This window comes from Tarenaya hassleriana, unplaced genomic scaffold (assembly GCF_000463585.1).
Source record: "Tarenaya hassleriana unplaced genomic scaffold, ASM46358v1 Cleome1, whole genome shotgun sequence".
NCBI lineage: Eukaryota > Viridiplantae > Streptophyta > Magnoliopsida > Brassicales > Cleomaceae > Tarenaya > Tarenaya hassleriana.
Window position 1 is genome coordinate 10,384,559 of NW_010960187.1, and position 15,943 is coordinate 10,400,501.

The 15,943-nt window shown below is 37.1% G+C and overlaps 1 pseudogene; it reads right to left on the reverse strand.

The window, feature by feature from the left end:
* Positions 1 to 454: 454 nt before the first annotated feature.
* Positions 455 to 8,607, reverse strand: LOC104825650 (annotated as a pseudogene).
* Between the last annotated feature and the right edge of the window lie 7,336 nt (positions 8,608 to 15,943).

Consider the following 15,943-nt stretch of genomic DNA (forward strand, 5'->3'; position numbering starts at 1 on the left):
TTTCCCTGAATTGAAGCTACAAAAGAACACCTCGACGAAGCCATATCTACAAACTCGATCTCGATTTCACTTCCAAACAAAACCCTAAATACCCTTTTTTTTTTTGTAAAAAGTGAATTTTATATATACTAAACTTTACAAAATATTCGGCATTCAATACGAAATGTCACACAAAAGACGGATTCCATCTTTTTTGGATAAGCACAACCCTTCTAGAGCGGAAGCCCAAAAAACTAGCAAAGACGCCCTCAATACACCGAATTCCAAGTTTTCCTTCAATGAAAATGTTCTTGTATGATTCCATGGATTTAACCAAAAAAGTTGGAGTTTACACGGAAACGAAAGAAAAAAAAAGGGTTCCTTGCACATATAGGAGTTGAACACAAAGTGAAGGCAGATTCCATTTTTTAATGCAACAACTATAGGAATGACAAACATAAATTTTGCTGACTTATCAACGGATCTTTTGCTTAAGTAAGATAAAGTATTGCATATCCTTTTGGCACTCTTTGAAATCAATAGGGTCTTTGTTCCACTTCTTAGCAAACCGATCAAATAGTTCATCAATCGCACCATCTCCGAAATGTTCTTGTATGATTCCATGGAAGGTGGCTCGATGCATGGAAGCGATGGTCATTGGTAAACGGCATATCCTCCATAGGATGCTTCACTTCTTCCATGATCTCAATGTTGAAGCTTCCATTTTGCTCTATCACTTCCTTCAGTTCACTAAATTGTGGGAGTATAACGGTAAGTTGAACGACTCGACCTTTTCCTCATTTGTTATTCCCTGCACCGACGCAAACAAAGAGAGAAACATACTATTGTGAACTATGGTGCTGTTTCTCTTTGAGTCTTCTATTTTTGGTTTGAACATTTTGAAATATTAGCATGGTATTGAGAATTATATCGAATTTAAGGTGCGTTTATATATTACTATGTTTCAATTTTATTAATTATAATATTAGGAATTATATTTCTTATGATGGGATCGAGTTCAAACTTGAAGAGTCGATGTCTAAATATTGGTTGTCGATTATTAGAATTTAAAACGTAACAAGATAAAAAAAAAAAAAAGACTTTCACTGTAACATTTTGTTTTAGTATATACTTTAATCAGGTGGAATTTCTAAACTACTTTACCCCTACAAAAATATATATATTTGGTCGGAGACTAACCTAATATCAAAACTGAGCCAAGAGGACAGTTTCGAGCTTTCTTACCAATTTGGCCATATCGATTAGACAATCCCCGATCATGTCATATATAACACCTTTCCATGTCCGAATCATCTTTACACCATCGGGCAGACATGGTCCCAACATAATCATCAATCCTTCGGAGACAAATTCTTGATCTCTAGCTTCAATGAAAGCTCCCATATACTTCTTGAACTGTTTCTTGTAAGCATCGACCACTTCTTCGACTAAATTAGAACAATGTATGCTATTTTTGTTCCAAACTTGTGAGTTTCGGTTACAAACATCTTCAGGAGTTTTTGAGAGCCAATGGGGTGTATTAGAAGTGTCTCCAATGTGAAGGTTGTTTCTCAGGAATAACCGACGGTGGAAGGAACCGGGAACACCATAGACAAAGATTTCGTGTTCGAGCTAGGCAACACCGAGTTATTGTTAAATCAAGATATCAAATACATACCAAAGATTACTTGGTTGACGTTGGGAAGATTAAAAGGGCCGTTGGAAGACTTGCTAAATCAAAGGAATGCAATCTGATCTCACAATATTGAATCAGTTTCATAATTAACTCAAATTGGATACGAAAGCTCCACTTACCTTATTATCTTGATTCTCTTCTACTCATATATTCATTTTATGTTTCCTATGTGTTTGTTATTTAAATATGTATGTAATCTATTACAAAGGAATAAGAAACGAAGGAGATGTTTTCTCCATTTTCATTCTTAATCTCCATTTGATTTATTATTCTCCTATTCTTCTTTGTTTCTTATTCAATCCACATCTCTCAAACTCTGAAAATCTTCATGGTATCAGAGCGTAAAGGTCCATGAACCCTTTTGTTCTAAATTTCTTTTAATTCCGCTGCACAAAACGCTCGGTAATATACAAACCGAAGAGAGTTCATGATTTTTTTTATCCTTTTCATCTGCCATATACATCCCTAAAAGGTCACATGAGGTGTACTTGGGATGATTTTGGAGGCCTTGAAGATGAAGAAGGAAATCATTGTTCATACATCGAACATGCCAACGGTGTTGTAGAACAATTTTGGTGTACCAAGGAAGAGGTTGACGTTTGGTATAACCTCTCCATAGAAGAAGTTCAAGCCATGTGTGTAGATGACGAACCATATGGGGAAGAACAAAACAAGGGGGAATGGGATGTAGAAGACATCCTAAATCAACTCCCACTGCAAATCAAAGAAGCGTTGGTGCAAATGGCCAATGCAAACAAATTTGAGTTAAGTGTCTCTCTTCTTGAAAATTTGTTAAACACTAATGAGTTTTTTTGAAATGATACAACAAGCACAGGTTACAAGCAAAGAAAATCTATCTCAAGTTGTCGAAGAGAGCGAAATGGATAGAGAACTACAAAACGAAGAAAAAAAACCATGAGAAGGAGAGAGCCTTGGATGCAACAAACTCGGAAAAAGAAGGAATAGAAACAGATATGATAGTGAATGACCCTACAGTGGAGGAAATGAACTCCGAAGAAGAGGCGTCACATGCATCTGACATCATTCCTCATCCGACAATAACAAAGAATCTGAGCATCTCCTTCACATGGAGAGGAAACTAAGTTTGTAATTTCTTTTATTCTCCCGTATCATTTGATTTTTGTGTTCCAAGTGACAGTACAAAAAAACAGCGTTTTTGCAACGAAATGAATTTTGTTGCTAATTTTGCAACGCTTTCGCAACGATATGCAACGAAATAGCAACGAATTTACAATGCTTTGCAATGCTTAGCAACACATAGAATTTCGTTGCAAACTAGCAACGCAAATTTCGTTGCAACTTGCAACGATTAGTAACGCACGAAAATGTTGCAACGCATTTGCAACGAAAAGGTAATGAGTTGCAACGCTTTTACAACGAAATTATTTCGTTGCTACACGCAACGAAAGTTTCATTGCAACGAGTAACGTTTTGCAACGAAATTGCCACGCAATGGCATTTCGTTGCTATTTAGCAACGCAACAATTTCGTTGCTACGGACATTAGCAACGCTTTTTCTTCGGTGTCAGAATTGCTCTTTTGTTAGCAACGAAATTGCGTTGTAAATTTTTTTTGCAACGCAATTTCGTTGATAATATAAAAATGTTGCAACGCAATTACGTTGCAAAACGGTGAAAGCTATTAACCGGTTTTAACGTTGCAACGCAATTTCGTTGCAACGTTTTTAGGTTAGCAACGAAATTGCGTTGCAAAAAATTTTATAAAACACGCTCCTTCTCTCCTTTTCACTTCAAACTTCGAAAACTCAAAAGAAAAAAAAATGACATCGAGTGGAAGTGATATTTATCACTCTAGACGATGGTTATACGAGAGAATTGATGCATCTACGGGCAATTTAAGTATCCAATATGAAGAGGGGTTGCAGAATTTCATGCAATTATTGCGACAAGTCAGAATCAGTGCGTAAGAACGGGTAAAATATATTGTCCGTGTGCACGATGTGAAAATTCTAAATTTCTTACTCCAGAGGTGGTTCTAAAACATCTATTCAAAAGATGTTTTGTTCCAAATTATTATGTTTGGGTTTATCACGGTGAAACGCTCGATGTTGTTAATGTTCCTACCATTAACGACAAATTTGTTGGGAGGAGCAGTGAACCAACTAACCGTTACGTTGATATGGTTCAAGATGAAGAACTAAACAACGAATTAAAAAGGTTTTTTGATTTGGTGGAGGCAGCTAATCAACCTATATATGAAGGGTGCGTAGAAGGATTATCCCAATTATCTCTTTCAGCACGAATGATGGGCATGAAGTCGAGTTATAATCTGACGAAAAATTGTATGGACGAGGTATGTCAGATGATGACCGATTATCTTCCTGGAGGTAACCATGCTCCTGATTCTTTCTACAATATGTCTAAACTCTGGAAATGATAAAGAGTTATCGAATTGTCGATTTTGTGGAGCTGATCGATTCAAACCCAGAAAAAATGTACAATGTAAAAGAGTCCCGTATAAACGGATGTTTTATTTGCCGATAGCAGACAAGTTGAAGAGATTATACGAATCTATATCCTGATTTTACCTGTGAGGTGAGAAATGTTTATCTGTGTTTATGCACCGATGGTTTTGCACCGTATGGTCAGTCTGGGAAACGGCGGCGTGAACAATGGAGTGCCTCACCATCGGATGGATGACGCATGTTATATGCCTTATCCAAGTGTGAAACGGCAGCGTGAACAATGGAGTGTGGTCATCAGAATACAATCACAATGAATATCCCATGAAGAAAATGCAACCGATTCAATAATGCTACCTCTTCAGAAAATCATTCATCACGTCGAAGAATTAAACGCGTTGACATTGCCGCCAATTGATAATCTTATTGGCCATATTGAAGATGATATTTTACATGTAGATGAAAATATTATTGAAGAAGAAGATAATGAACCCGAAGAAAGTGATGTAAACGATGAGGATGAAGAGAATTCTGATTAAAAATATATATAACTACATTTAGCAACGAAATTTCGTTGCTACTGGATGTAGCAACAAAATTTCGTTGCGACCTCCATGCAAAATCGGTCTGCATGCAGGCGACAAGTTGCAACGATTCACCTCCTTTCGTAACGAAATTTCGTTGCTAACGGAGATAGCAACGAAATTTCGTTGCAACGTGAACGATTTGACCGTCGCAGTAAACTGACACGTTGCAATGATTTGAATCACTTTAGCAACGAAATTTCGTTGCAACGTCAATTAGCAACGTAATTTCGTTGCTAAGCTGCGTGAAATCCGATAGTCTCTGCCGAATTCACTGCACGCATTTACTACTCCGCGTTTGCGTTGCAAAATTCCGCTATATAAAGGAACGAATTTCGTTTATATTTTCCACACTACCAACAACAACTTCACTTTCTCTCTATAAACTCTTCTTCCAACACCCCAATCCCTCTCTCTACATCTATTTCCAAAAAGTTCGGTAAATTATATATAATTTGATAACGCAATTATATTTCGTTTATAATTTTTATAAATTTTAATAATTGTTTTATTTTGCAGGAAAATGGATAGGAGATTTGCTGTACGTAGCTATGGACGCAGTAGCAGGTCGACTCCGCCACACCAAATTCCCAAATCTTTCTAGCGGGTGCAGCACTCTAACATCACGTCCAATCCACAGAGGACGCGATTGCGTAAACTCCATCCTAAGAAAGGGGATGGGGCATTGTGGTAAAATTTAATTATTTTGTTTAATAAAATTTAAATATAAATTTGATTAAAAAATATTACTTATATTAGTAATTTTTGGGTTTAATGTCGATCAATCGGTTAATAATTCCGTCTCATCGTTTATTGAAAGTAATTTCACTGGACCTTGGATGAATTGGTCCTCATTACCCGAGACCACTCGACAACACTGGTTTGTTAGTTTTACTGTAAGTTATTTTTTTTATTAAATTAGTAAATTAATATAAAATTAGTTTATTAATTTTAATTAAGTTTTTTAGCAATCTTGGTATTGGGATGAGGTGCATAGCTCGAGGGTCTATGACGCATGGAAAAGATGTGTTATTGACCTTCTCAAATCCAAGATCAACAGGTATAAACGATATTGGCAGATGAAGCCAGATCGTTCTCCCCCGAAGAACATTGAAAGCGGGGTTTGGGCCCCGATGGTGGAGTATTGGAAAAACCCCATCAACATTGAAAGAAGTAAAAAGGCGGTCCAAAGTAGAAAGACGGACGTGATTCCCGAAACCGGTCCAAGCAAGCATACATCGGGACGAAAACCATTTAGTCGGATCATGCATGCATTGGTAATTAATTAATATATATTTTCAAATCTCATATATATAATATATTATTTATGTTATAAATTTTTTTTTGTAGGCCTGAACGTGTGGAAAGCAACCATCGATTCTTGATGTGTTAAAAATTACACATACAAGAAAAGATGGTACTATAATCGACGGGAAAGCCAGAAACTTGATTAACGAGATCGAAGAAGCGGTACGTTTTTTAAATATATATAAATAGTTCTATAAATATAGATTTGTTATTAAAATTTTAAATCTTATATATCACATATCTATCATAGCAAACAACGATTGAAGAATCTCAAGCAACTGCGTTGGGAATGAATACTACAACGCAATTGTCACAACAACAAATCGATGAGCTATATGTCAAGGTAAGTTGGTTTATTTTTTATTTCTGATAATGTTTTATTTATTTAGTTATTATTAAATAACATACTAATTGTGATATTTGAATTCAGACCGTAAAACCGAACAAATACGGTCGTGTATATGGACTTGGATCGCTCAAACAAGATATCATCAACACCGCTGTCGGGGAAGGAGGGGCACAATTGTTCAGGAGATTGTCACACTCCAGCGACGACTCCAAGAATTAGAAGAACAGGTGCAGAACAATTTTGTGTCGCGAGCTGAGTACGACGAACTAAAACAGCGACACAACTAACTCCAACTGCTAGTTGATCAAAACATAGGAAATGTCAACGTCGGCGGTGCAGGAGGTAGCGATGGAAATGATGATGCTCCCAACGATGGTGCTGAAGATGGGACCGATGTTAATTTGAATGATTTCGATTTTCAATAAATTCTTTTTTTAATGTTTTTTTGTTTTTTTTTGTTTTTTTATTTTTTTATTTATTTTTAAGTTAGAAACGAAATATTTCGTTGCTAATAGCGTTGCTACGATAATTTTGCAACGCAAATTATAGTTGTTATTAACGTTGCAAGAACTTTTGCAACGCAACTTTGCAACGCAATTGCGTTGCAAGGTTGCGATTTTTATAATATGCGGAACAACCATTGCAACGCAATTTTCGTTGCTAAACATTGCTATTAGCAACGAAATGTTGCGTTCCAAAAGCGTTGCTACTAGCAATGAAATTGCGTTGCTAACGTTACAACGCTGTAGCAACGCAACGTTTTCGTTGCGACTTGCAACGAAAATAGCTTCGTTGTTATTTTGTTGCTACTTTTACAACGAAAAAATTTTCGTTGCTACGTCGTTGCTAATTTCAACGATTAGCAACGATTTCTGTTTTGCAACGACGTGTTAGCAATGCAATAAATTTCGTTAGAATTTCGTTGCAAAAGGCGTTTTGCAACGAAATTCCGCGGTTAGCAACGCAAAAATTCCGTTGCAAAAAAACAGTTTTTTTTTTGTAGTGTGATATGTTTGGTGTTTTTAGTATATATGAACAGAAAATACAACAATTAATCATGAGGTTTCATGGAGTTGCGAAGCTCATGAGTGAGGGGGAATGACATGGTACACTCGTATGCTTCTCTACCAAAAAGGGCACAATGCAAGTATCCGAGCACAAAACGAAGATGAAATTACCTACGAATTCCAATAATTCTAGGTTTTATGTCTCAAGATCATCAAATTTGGAATTCATACACGTAAGAACATTATTTTTACTTTTGTTTGATGAAAAACATATCATTACGTGTCTTTATGTTTCAAACGGAGTGTTACAGGCTCCCTTGTGTTATCTAACCATTTTGTTAAGATCATATAGAAAATAAAATTTTGGGGATGTGAAATGATGGAAAAGCCAAAAGAACCGCCATGGGATGTGATCACACGTTTAAGGAGGAATCGACGCACGCATGAACATATGTGTTACAAGATTAGCTTTTCGACAATTCTCCAAGCTAATCTTGAGGGGGAATGTTAAATCAAGATATCAAATACATGCCAAAGATTACTTGGTTGACGTTTGGAAGGTTAAAAGAGCCGTTGGAAGACTTGCTAAATCAAATGAATGCAATCTGATCTCACAATATTGAATCAGTTGTATAATTAACTCAAATTGGATACGAAAGCTCCACTTACCTTATTATCTTGATTCTCTTCTACTCATATATTCCTTTTATGTTTTCTATATGTTTGTTATTTAAATATGTATGTAATCTATTACAAAGGAATAAGAAACGAAGGAGATGTTTTCTCCATTTTCATTCTTAATCTCCATTTGATTTATTATTCTCCTATTCTTCTTTGTTTCTTATTCAATCCACATCTCTCAAACTTTGAAAATCTTCAGTTATGGTTTTGAAGAGAGTATTGAAGTCATTGCCGGGTTGATCATTGAAGAAAATTTGGAATTCGAGGTGTCCATGGTTGTTTCCTTTGGTTTCTTCTTGTCTATGTTTGAGTTTTAGGATTTCTATAATGTTTTGGACAACATCTAATGTGTTGGATCCAACAGAACAATCGAAATCCGCTATTCTATATACTGTTGTACAACATGAGATGGGTCTGAAATCCGAGATCAACTCAGCTCCTTGAAACTTGGGTATGAAAACCAGAAATGTGGAGCTTACTGCTCCGGGGAGGGCCGTAGTGTTGAAGAAATGGGAGATTATTGCTATGCACTCTTTCTTCTCCGATAATTGGCCATGCATGTTTATAGAATTCAGCCGTAAATCCGTCGGGGTCGGGACTTTTATTACCTGGAAGACCCAAAACTGTAGATGTGATGGAGCCTTGAGAGAATGGTTGCTCCAAAACTACTCGGCTGCTTGTAGAAATCTGACTGCAGAACCTGAATGCAGTTCTTACCAAAAAAAAAAAACAGAACAGATTATTTGAGTAAGAGAAAGACAAGATGCTACGTTTTTGTGTCTATGAACAACTAGGAATAGTGTGAAATTGAGTGAAAAATAAAAGGATCTCTCTCCTTTGATTTTACCACCACAAGTAGCTTTGCCTTGAGCTCTATAGCATTCAATTGTCTTCAATATTATAAACTAAACAGTAAAAAAAATTGTTCTCACGTATAAATGTTTGGTTATATGTTGGGAAAATCCCAAAAAAAACATTGAATTTTTTAATTTTGATAAAAAACACTAAATATTATTTTTTGTCAAATAAACATTAAACTTTTTAAGTTTGACAAAACAAACACTTAACTCTTCTAAGATTGTCAAAATAAACAAAATGACTGACATGACACAAGGAAATACAATTACAAACACGTCTGATTATTTTACTTAGTTTTTTCTAACAATAAAAAAAATTCATATATGGTGTCGATCTAGGGTGTGATCAAATCTCGTTTAATTTCCTAGATATAATTACTGCAAGTGCACGGGTCGATTGCAGTATCTAGGGTCGAACACAAGGATACATAGACATTAACGATACAATTACAGGTTCTACTCGATTTTGGTCGGGACGATAAATTGGTTGGTGATGATGGTGATTAAATATAAATAAAAATTAAAGCAGACGCAAATAATATTTCTAAAACAATTTAATTAAAACGTTGTAGGTTTCGGGATTTACGGGATGTGTAAGGATCATTTCTACAAATATAATTCGGTAACCTAGGGTTTTTATTCGGGAAACTCAAGTTCTTATCGTAGAGGATTACTCTTCCGAGTCTCACCTCACTTCCTAGAAGTTTAATCTACCGATCTCTCGATTCCAAACAGATTAAAAACTTCTTAGAGCATTAAATTTGCTATCACAATTTCTAGATAGTATAACCATCTTCCGATGTGAGAACCATTTATTCGAATGAATATTTTCTGAATTTAATTTCATATTCCTATGCAAATTAAATTCTAGAATCAATAAATCAGGTGGCCGACAAGATTTAAGGCATTAGACATTATTCATTCAAACCGAATTATCAAACCCATAATTGCAAAAATAATTTATGAACACATAATCCTTACACACCGCAACCCTAACCTACAACAAAAAAAAACTATTCACACATAACGGTAAACAACAACAAAAAATAAACGACAACACAAAAAATTAGGGAAAGAGATGCTTAGAGATGTATGCGGCAGCTTCCTCCTCTTCGGCTCTTGCTCTCCGACTTTCTCTGAACTCCCTGTATCTCCGTATCTGTCTATCTCTCATCTGACGAAAATCTGTCTTTGTCGAAAACTCGATATTAGGGATGTCAATTAAGCCCAGAGCCTGAAACCCGGCTCGAATCCGTCCGAAAATAATAAGAACATGGGCCTAAAAAATATAGGCTCATTAAATTTGGGACTTTCAGGCTTCGGGCTAAATGGGCTGTGGGCCAGTCGGGCCGGGCCGGTCGGGTCTCTAACCCTTTTTTCTAAGCCATAGTTTTACCTCTCTATGATTATCTTAATTTCTTTTTAACCATATTACATCATTTGATAACCATCTTTTGTATTATTTTTTTACTAAATCAAACCTAACATGCTATTTGATTAAATTTTTTTGTTTTATATTTTTTTTTCACTCTATATTGGTTTTGTTTCGTACTACTAGTTTGGATTTTGTTCTTCGATGCATATAAACAAACACATGTTCTATATTTATATATGTGTATCTTTTAACCAAATGACGAAACTTTATTTTGGATCCAATTAATACTTTTTAAAGTGATGAAAACTTTTATTTTTTTTTAATCATATTATATTATATATATATATATATATATATATATCAATTTATATTTTTGAAAACGTAGAAACTTTTAAATATATATATTTTTAAACCTTTATTTACATATGAATATATTGATTCTTTTTCTATATATTTCAAATTAATTACATCATATAATTGTCTTTTTTATACTATGTTTGCTTCTTTTTTTTTAATATTTTATATTATTATTATTATCGTAGAAAAAATATTTTTATTTGATAAAAAAATCCGAAGTCCGACCCGAACCCGCCTGAATTCCTATAGGGTCGGACTCCGGGCTATCGATGCTAGACCCAAAAAATAAATGGACGGACCGACCCGATCCGAAAAATTCTAGACCCGAATTGAACCCGATCCGAACCCGGTCCAACCCGTTCATTTTACACCCCTACTCGATATCCCTTCCACTCTGCCTGCTTCTTCATTTAAAGAGATATTCACGAGTGGACATTATTTTCTTTGTCGCTGGAGCGGCGCAAATCACGCGGAGTTTGTCGGACAACTCATCGCAAGAAAACAAAGGGGGCAGCGTAAGGTGCGCTTTTAAGTACTTTATATATATTATACTATATAATATATATGTAGATATATATTTATTAATACATATGTATATTATATACACACACGTACGTACTATTTATATATAATTATATACACAGAAGAAATATACACATACATATGTTCATATATATATATATAATTTATATAATATATATACACATGTATATATTATACGTATATATATATCCATATATATATATATATTACATATATACATACGCATGCAAACTATATACATATATACATATAATTATATGTATATACAAATATATACAAGTGTGTACGTATATGTACTTATATTTATATATATTTGTAAACTTTATACTAAGCACTCATATATATATATATATTTATATTATGCGCACCAACATATATCATATATATATATATATATATATATATATATATTATATCCTACGCACTGATACATATATTTTATATTATATGCACACACACGATGGTGCTATCGTGTGTAACGATAGCGCCATCGTTCAACTTTTTTTTTTTTACCTAACGATTTCCACGATCATATATGATATAATATGATTAAAAAAACGACTCATATTATAAAAAAGATCACATGTCATCAAATTCCCCCAAACTTAGCATTTTGCTCGTCCTCGAGCAAACTAAATCCTGAAAAATTGACGAATGTAATTAATATTAAAAAGAATCGTAGAAATAGATTAGAGATCGAACATGATGCTAACCGAGAATGAAATCAAAGATATTTTATCCGACGTCTCAATTTATATGACGGTATCAGTTAGAGATGAGATTTGATACATAGAACTCTTCCGGATTTCAACCAATCTTTATCAAACATGTTCTTATCAATATATATTTTTTTTGTACTGTTCCGAAAAAATTTTTCGTGCTTCTAGGACGTTGAAGTTGTCGAGCAGAATCATTTTTTTTTAAATACACATATATACATATATACACATGCTCGATCCACAACTTAGACCCGAACTTATGAACACTCATATCCCCGAATAATATTCATTAACGAGATAAAGACAGAGGAGTGTCAGAATTTTATCAGAAGAGTTTTTTTTTGTACATTATTTGAATTTGACGGTAAAAATCCTTCCGAAATTCCGAATACCATTTTACCCACGTTCTAATAATTCTATCATAAAATCGATCTACCGAATGAAAATATCCTCGACAATTTGTTATATACTTAGGCATTCCTAATACGGGTCGCAAAATATCCCAAACAATCTAATTATATTGATTCAATAAAACACAAATTTTTTTGTATATACATGCACATATTAACACAGAAACGAGACTATCGATGCAATTTTCTAGCGAATCTCTCCCCCAGACTTGAACTAAACACCGTCCTCGGTGTTAGCTCACCCTGGAGTTAAGAAACGACTCATATCTGCACGAATGAATGGAAAAGAGGGAGGCACTTAGCCATTCTCGTGGGACTTCGCTTATTTTCTTCTGAAAGTGTGGTGCTGAGTTGTTCTTGTTGTTGTTGTTCTCCATCTAAACAGAAATTTCAATCACATATAATATATTACAAAAATGAAAATAAAACAAACCAAACACAAAGGATATGTGATCGGGGTCCCTTCCGACAAGGGTTAGTTTAGGGTCATGAGCTTGACCTCCTCAGCTCAGTTCTCGGACAGGTCAGAGAGAGGAAGTATGCCTCTCTCGTTGATGGGGAATATCGGGTTATACAGCTTGACCCTCTGGGCATTGACCTTAAATGAATTCCCAGTATGTCCCCAAAGCTCGATCGCACCTTGGCTTGAAACGTCTTTCACCGTGTATGGACCGTACCATCGGGATTTAAGCTTTCCTGAAAATAAACGCAAACGTGAGTTGAAAACAAGGACTTGGTCATTTACCTTGAACGATCGTCGGAGAATGTGACGGTCATGCCATTTCTTCGTGCGTTCCTTGTAAATCCTCGCGTTCTCATATGCGTCAAGACGGATCTCATCAAGGTGGTGCAGTTGTAGAAGGCGCTTCTCCGCTGCTGTCTTTATGTCGTAGCTCAGTGCCTTCACTGCCCATAATGCCTTATGCTCCAATTCAATAGGTAGATGGCAAGACTTCTCATAAACAAGCTCGAACGGAGTCATCCCGATGGGAGTCTTGAAGGCAGTCCTGTATGCCCAAACCGCATCATCCAACTTCTGCGACCAATCGTTCCGCGAGCGTGATACTGTCTTCTCGAGTATGGTTTTGATCTCGCGGTTGGATATCTCAACCTTGCCGCTCGTCTGTGGGTGGTATGGAGTAGCTATGCGATGTCGCACTTCAGGAGTTGTTCAATCACCCGGTTGACAAAATGAGTTCCACCATCACTGATGACAACTCGAGGTACACCAAATCTTGGAAAGATGGTGCGCTTGAACATCCGAAACACTGTCTTTGCATCATTCTTCGGACTTGCAAGTGCTTCGACCCACTTAGTGATGTAGTCAACGGCGACCAAGATGTACACATTCCCGCAGGATGATGGAAAGTCAATTCCCCAAACGTCGAATGGCTCGACCTCGAGGATGTACCGCTGTGGCATCTCATGTCTACGGGAAATATTTCTCGTTCTCTGACAAGCATCGCATGAGGAGACAAATTGGTGCACATCTCTGAATAGTGTGGGCCAATAAAACCCGGTCTGCAAAATTTTCGCAGCGGTTTTCGATGTAGCAAAATGCCCGGCATAATCAGAAGAATTGCAATGGGCGATGACGCTCTGAATCTCCTCTTCTGGTATGTATCGCCTGAATATCCCGTCTTTTCCTCTCTTGAAAAGGAAAGGTTCATCCCAGAAATAATCTCGGACATCATGAAGGAATTTCTTCCTTCCATTGTAGCTCAACTCTGGAGGTATCAATCCACTCACCAGGTAATTAACAAAATCGGCGTACCATGGAGTATCGGATTAGAGTATCACAGCCATAACATGCCCGTCTCGCAATGCATCATCAATAGGCAAAGGGCTCGAGATCTCAAGCCGCGACAGATGATCTGCTACACCATTTTGAGTCCCTTTCCTATCCCTGATCTCTAGATCGAACTCTTGTAGCAGAAGAGTCCATCTGATAAGCCGTCTTGGCATCTTTCTTGGACAGAAGGTATCGAAGAGCTGCATGGTCAGTGTAGACAATCACTTTCGATCCGACTAGATAAGACCTAAACTTCTCGAAAGCGTAGACTATAGCAAGCATCTCCTTTTTCGTGGTGGTGTAGTTGATATGAGCATCGTCAAGGGTGCGACTAGCATAGTATATGACATGTAATCGCTTGTTCTTCAGCTGACCCAAAACTGCTCCAACAGCATAGTCGCTGGCATCGCACATGATCTCAAAAGGAAGGCTCCAATCAGGAGGCTGAATAATTGGCGGAGATACCAAGGTCTTTTTCAGAGTTTGGAACGTGGCATCACATTCTGCAGTGTAGATAAACGGCGCATCCTTACAAAGCAGGTCGGTCAGCGACTTTGAGATTTTTGAGAAGTCTTTGATGAACCTCCTATAAAACCCCGCATGGCCCAAGAAATTGCGGATAGCTCTGACATTATACGGTGGTGGCAGTTTCTTGATCACCTCGACTTTGGCCTTGTCAACCTCGATCCCTTTCTCTGAGATCTTGTGACCCAAAACAATACCTTCTCAGACCATGAAATGACACTTCTCCCAGTTGAGTACCAGATTCGCCTGTGAGCACCTGTCTAACACTCGAGAAAGATTCATCAAACACTTGTCGAAGGAGGGTCCATGAACAGAGAAATCGTCCATAAACACCTCCATCGACTCCTCAATCACATCGAAAAATATGGTCATCATGCACCGTTGGAATGTCGCCGCAGCGTTACACAATCCAAATGGCATGCGGCGATAGGCATAAGTTCCGTACGGGCAAATAAATGTAGTTTTCTCCTGATCATTAGGATGAATGGGGATCTGGAAAAAATCTGAGTACCCGTCGAGGAAGCAAAAGTACGAGTGTAGGGCAAGGCGTTCTAGCATCTGGTCGATGAATGGTAGTGGAAAATGGTCCTTCCTCGTGTTGGTGTTCAGTTTGCGATAGTCAATACACATGCGCCAACCGGTCACCGTTCTCGTCGGAATGAGCTCGTTCTTTTCATTGGTGACCACCGTCATTCCTCCCTTATTTGGAACGACCTGTACAGGACTCACCCAATGGCTATCAGAGATAGGAAAAATGATACCTGCATCGAGAAGCTTCAATATCTCTTTCTTCACCACTTCTTGCAGCATCGGGTTGAGGCGTCGTTGATGCTCAATGGAGGTTTTGGACTCATCCTCCAGATGGATCCTGTACATGCAAAGGGAAGGGTTGATTCCCTTAATATCTGCAATTGTGTACCCTATGACCTTCCTGTATCTCCGGAGCGTGTTCAATAGCTCCTGCACCTGAGAATCATCCAAGGAAGAACTGATAATCACAGGGTAAGTTCGGTCTGGACCGAGAAATTCATACCTAAGCCCTTGTGGTAAGGGCTTCAGTTCCACTTCTGGTGCATCTTCTCGACTCCAGTCGGGACTAAGTGGAGAAGGTGTGATGATTTGAGTCTCTTTGGATTCTTGGGTTCGGTTAGTGGCAGCGATCTCAAGATCGACGTCACCCTCAGAGGACAAGATAGCCTGAATCGGGGACCTTGATAGATCCAATGGGGATATGCCGGATGCATCCAGGATTCGGCTGAAGGTCCATATATGCTCTCTATCAGTATTCTCCTCAGAGTTCAGAAATATCATTTTCAGG